This window comes from Triticum aestivum, chromosome 1B (genome assembly GCF_018294505.1).
Source record: "Triticum aestivum cultivar Chinese Spring chromosome 1B, IWGSC CS RefSeq v2.1, whole genome shotgun sequence".
NCBI lineage: Eukaryota > Viridiplantae > Streptophyta > Magnoliopsida > Poales > Poaceae > Triticum > Triticum aestivum.
The window spans coordinates 344,968,407-344,974,259 of record NC_057795.1 but is presented as its reverse complement, the minus strand read 5'-3'; positions in this window follow the sequence as shown (position 1 = coordinate 344,974,259).

Here is a 5,853-nt window from a genome sequence, read left to right as displayed (position 1 = left end):
AAGAATGCAACTGTAACTTGACTCCAGCAACTACCTTCTTGCTGTTGAAGCTCACAAGGTTCATCTGATCTTGCCAACTCGTCTTGTGTCAAGAGTGCTTGGGAAGTAGTGTCAGGTGGCAACGGAGATTGGGAACGTGCTGCTAGCTCAGTTGACGCACGAGTAACTCGTGCAACTGGTAGTACTATGGAAGGTGTTGCAAGAACTAGGGCTGTCTCTGCTTGTTTGGTGACAGCTATTTGTTTCTGTTTGGCTTTTTCTGCAGCTCATGTAGCATGGGATACCCTGTTTGTAGAATTTTCTGCTGGACTTTGACCTTCTATTGCACCATCAGTACCAGCAGAATCTGCAGGATTCTTCCAGTTCCCATTGCCTGCCATTCTGTGTTTCTTCCTCTTTCTCTATGCCATGTTAAGTCAAGCCGACAAGAAAAACGAATAACAATTTAGTTCTTCCGAACAAATTGATGCGTGATACAGACGAACTGAACTTTGATGTTAGACAACCACATGATAGGAGGATGTAATATGTACGAAAAACAGGACAGAAGAGATAACCAGAACTATGATGTGTAAACTAAGCAGAAGACATTTCACTAAATTAGAAGCAATGCAATGGAAGGTAGACACCATATGAAAGATGCTACAAATATCGCTCTGCCAAGTTAACAGTGTCTCATCATAAATGGCGTTTAAACAAACGTGAAGCAGTACAATAAATAAATCATATGCAAGATGCAAACAACATCACACTACCAAGTTAGAGGTCTCTCGTCATTAGTGCCATTGCATATTCATAGCTTATGATGTGTAAACTAAGGGGAAGGCATTTCAAAAAATTAGAAGCAATGAAAGCTAGACACCATATGAAAGATGCAATGAATATCACTCTACCAAGTTAAAACTGTCTCGTCATAAGTGCCATTTCAACAAATTAGTAGTACAAGCTAGAAAAGAATGCGAGATGCAACCTATATCACACTCTGAAGTCAAACGTGTCTTATGATAAGTGATTGTTTCAGGTTACACAACAATAGTAATTTGATGTAAGAACATGGTGTGATAGACAAATATTGTATGTTCTAGAAACAGGAATACGTGTCTTATTCAAGTATAATGTGTAAAGTAAGAAGATGGAATTCAACAGAATTAGAAGCAATACAAGCTAGACATCACACATAACATGCAACCACATATAACAGTGCCAAGTTAGAGGGAGCACCGGTGATGGTGCATTGAGTGTCTATGCATGTGTTGTCTTGGAAATCATCTTGGGGGGATAGAGGAGTAGAAACTGTAGAGGCCCTCCATTTGGAAGGAGCACCTTTATCCACTGCCTTGCTAACTTCCTTCCGCTTTATTGATTTTGAATTGTCAAGTAAAACTGATAAGAAAAAGCAATAAAATTCTCTCTTCAGAACTCATTCATGCATGATACTGACAATCACTTATTTGATGTTAGGCAAACACATGATACCAGGATGGAATATGTACGAAAAACAGGACGGCATGGCATGTTCACAACTGTTTGTGTAAACTAAGCAGAAACCATTCCAACAAATAAGAAGCAATGCAAGCTAGACACCACATGAAAGATGCAACCAATATGACTCTGCCAAGTTAAAAGCGTCCCATCATAAATGGAATTTCAACAAATTAGAAGCAACGCATGCTATAAATCATATGAAAGATGCAACTAATATCGCACTGCATATACTAAAGGTGTCTCATCATATTGATTGATGCGGGATACAAAAAGAACAATAGTTTTATGTAAGGACATGCTTAATAGATAGATGTACTATGTACTAAATACAGGAAGGCATGTCACATTAACAGGTATAATGTATAAGCTAAGCAGAATAGCACATGCAGTTTAACCAGATTGGAAGAATTACAATCTAGACACCATATGCAACATGCAACCACATATCACGCTGCCAAGTTAGAGCAAGCACCTGCGATGCTAGTGTAGGGGAAATGCGGTAATCAACTACAGAGCTACATTCACTATCTTCATCTAGCCTTGCTGTTTCTTGAGAATCATGTCGGGAGGCTGATGCTGCATTCTTTAAATGAGGAGTAGTCCACTTGCCTGACTTCCTCATCATAAGTGATTGATGAGGAATAAACAAGAACATTAGTTTGATGTAAGAACATGGTTAATACACAGATGTACTAGTATGTACCAAAAATAGAAAGGCATGTCATATTCAAAGGTATAATGTGTAAGCTAAGCAGATGTAATTTAACCAAATTGGAAGCAATACAAGCTAGACAGCCGGCTGGAGTGGTGAGCATGATCATCTAGGACCTAAGAGCCTGGTGGGAGGCGTGCTGCTTTCCCACCATCGTGGCTTTTTAGTTGGCTTCCAGGTGATGCATGTCTTTGTTGGGCTTGTCACTGGCTCGGCCAGTGCCCTGACTAGCTATTTGTCTTCTGGTGCTCACGGGATGGTGGTTCATGTAAAAAATATCTTTCCTTATCTTAATAAAGACCGACTTCGGCCTTTCGAATACAAGCTAGACACCATATGGAACATGCAACCACATATGACACCGCGAAGTTAAAGCAAGCACCTGGGATGGTGGTTCATTGCGAGCGAGGTCATCAACTCCAGAGTTACGTTTACCGTCTCCATCTGGTGACAATGCACCCTTTATAGCACTGTAACGTGCCATGCTTATCCGCATCGAAAGCTGGAGCAACTTCTCTCTTTTCTTTTCTGCTTCTCTCGAGGCAGACTCTGAAATACCCTTGCATAAAAACACAATAGTGAGAGTATGGGTGAAGTGTGTGCAGAACTAGTGCATTGTAAAAGTAGCAGATAGCAGGTGGCTGAAAAAGAAATGACAGGAGACAGATGATAGCTCTACAACATTGCATGGCAAACAAAATTACTAGATTCTACTCCATATGATTTTGTAATATATGAGCACAGGAAATGCAGGTACTCCTCCAGCACACCACCACATGTGGTCATATCAAGATAACAATCGACTGAAAATAAATAGGCCAGTTGATTTTTTTAATGAACCGTCCAATCTATAAGGAACGAGCAGATGGCCTTCGTCTACCTCCCGCCATCCACTGTTGACGATCTTTCTCGAACTGCTAGCGACCACCGGCCCAGACCCCTGCCTTCGCCGCCCCGCCCTCCCCTCGACCTCACACCACCGCCATGCTTGGCAGTGCCTCAAGGCCATCCCTTTAATCCCAGCCGACCTCCAGATCGGGCGCCAATAGCTCTAGGCCCCACACGCCCCTAAGATAAACACCGAGGTGCTGCTTCCCTGGCGTAACAGGCGGACTAGCGCCTGTTACGCCGGGGAATGCTTCCGTTAATTGGGAATCAACTGACCAGGAATTGAAATTCAGGGGGGCGACAGACCTCTAGCTAAGGTGAAATAGCATATGAGGAGAAACCTTGTGCATCGCGAGTTACTAGGAATAGCTAGTATCAAGAAGAAGCGGTCAACTAGTGTCTTCTGTGGGATTAATACCGTGCAAGCAAACACGTAAGATTTGCACGAATAAGGGAAGAGGAGTACCCTTATCGGTTACCAGTGTGGTCTCCTCCATATGTCGCGGCGATCTTCTTTTTTGTCCCGGGGGAACCGATGTTTGGAGAACCGTGGATCCTTGGACAAACCCATGGCCAAATTGTTGATTGTGTTGCCGTGGGCGTATATCAGCGGAGGGGAAGCAGATCCGAGGCGGCGAAGGACAGCGTAGCAGGAACAGCTCCGGTGCGGTGGAGGGTGGAGAAGTTGGAGTGGCAGCGGTGAGGCGCAGGACGCGTGGTTGAACTGGCTCGGGTACAGACGGCTCGGCCTCGGCTTCAACTACTAGTCGTGGAGGGTGTTGCAGTTGAGGTTGCGGTGGACGACGACGTCAGTGTATCGGCTCCGGCGTGATGGAGGAGGGCGGCGGTTGATGGGTGGGATGGGGTGGCGGACGAAGGACACCGGGGTTTCGCGGCTGGTGGAGAGGTAGTCTTTGCGCCCACAAAGTACGAATGGGAATCGGACGGGTGGGCAGGGGGGAGGGGGGAGAACCATGTTTCGGTCTGGGAAGCACTTGTTTTTGGCTTTTTTGAACAGAAGATGGGACGCGCTTGTTTGAAATTTGGGGAAAGTACAAACTTTGCCCCCCTCTTAAATTTCGGACCTACTGTGGGTCGGGGGTAGGATGGTAATCCCAGGTGTCCCAAATAGTGGGCGGGAGCAATTTCGGCCGCACGCATGTGTGCTTAGGCGGCCATTGTGTATGAATGTTTTTCGGAGGCGGTTGCGTGGCGTCTAGATGAAGCTACAAACCTACCCCGGTTTAGACCTTTGGACGTCGGGCCGGTAGGTTTCATGGGACGGAGTTATTAGAAAAGTAATTTCCTTGTACTACCAAACATTGGTACCACGCGGTTTCGGGTGAGTAGAGGCTCTTTTGGCGCTTCGTTCGAAATTTTGAAACACAAGCATTCACGTTTAGAGTACTCTTGAACTTTGAGGATTGACCTAAATAGACAACGTTAAATTTGACCTTGTATGTTTGAAAACCTCATTAAATTATCCGCTTCTTTTTGAAATTTTGACACTTGAAAATCCTATAACTACGATTATTTTGGAATGGAGGAGCTAAATTTGAATCTATTTAGTACACGACTACATATGCTATTATGTACAAAATCGGAGCAAAGATTGGTGCCCCCATAATTTAGGTATGATTTACAAATTGCATGATATCAAATTCAAATAATTGAATAGACTTCATGTTGAATTCGATTTTTTTAAACCACCTTAAGTTGAATTCAAATGTATGCTAGTTCATAGGTAGCTATTTATAATGTTCATTGTGTAACTTTCGTATGTATAATGTGCTTTACACACACAACATGGACTATACTCACGTTTATATTCGTTTGCTAAAGCGATGCATTGTATGGAGTTCAAAATACTAACTATGTGGATCAATTGTGTCGAATAATAACATAGACATGCTCAAATTCGATAGAATCTAGATGTCTGATGGATCAATGACCGTTCCTTACGCGAATTGCAAATATCATGATCCCATCCTAATATTTGGATACAATTTATATCTTTAATCAATGTGTAGAACAGTCTTTTACGTGTAGCTTCACTCTCCATCGGTGGCGTCTCACACATGCTCACACACTCTCTCCCGAGGTGTCTTTCTCGCACACATGCTCTCGATATAACCCTCCCTCCCTCTCGTCACCATTTACGACTGTTTTCACTAACCTTTATCACAAGCACTCTTCCTCTCGCAAGCATACACACGCACAATCCCCATCGACCCTTTCTACATACATAGACCAGCTGCGTACGTGTCTCCTGTGCGCACATTATCTTTAGGTCTGTCTCTCACGCATTGTCTCACACCTCTCTTCCTAATCGATGAGTATGATTCTAGCAGAGCATTCTGTAGGATGCCCCTTGAAAGTTAGGTTGGATGAATAGTAATATCAGAGATAAAGGGGTTACCTTAGTCCGAGAACCTAGGGTTACAAATCCTAGCCGGCTTTGTCAGTGGACACAGAGTCCTTCACAATTATGCTATCTTTGTCTTGTACGACTAGTCATCCATGGGTCTCCCTAAATGTGTCACGGGCCGACCAATGTGGCGCAGGACGGAACCGAACGAAGGGCCTCACCTCGACCCACCGGACCTCACGCGGTGACACACCCTCTGCCCCCATGTCTCGTTATCTTCTCACACCCACACATACCAACACAGACACCACACACAAAAAATTCTCTTGGTGCCTCTATCCACTCCCCCCTTGCATATACACACTCAAGGGAATCTCTCGCTGTGACGTCATATTCGGCT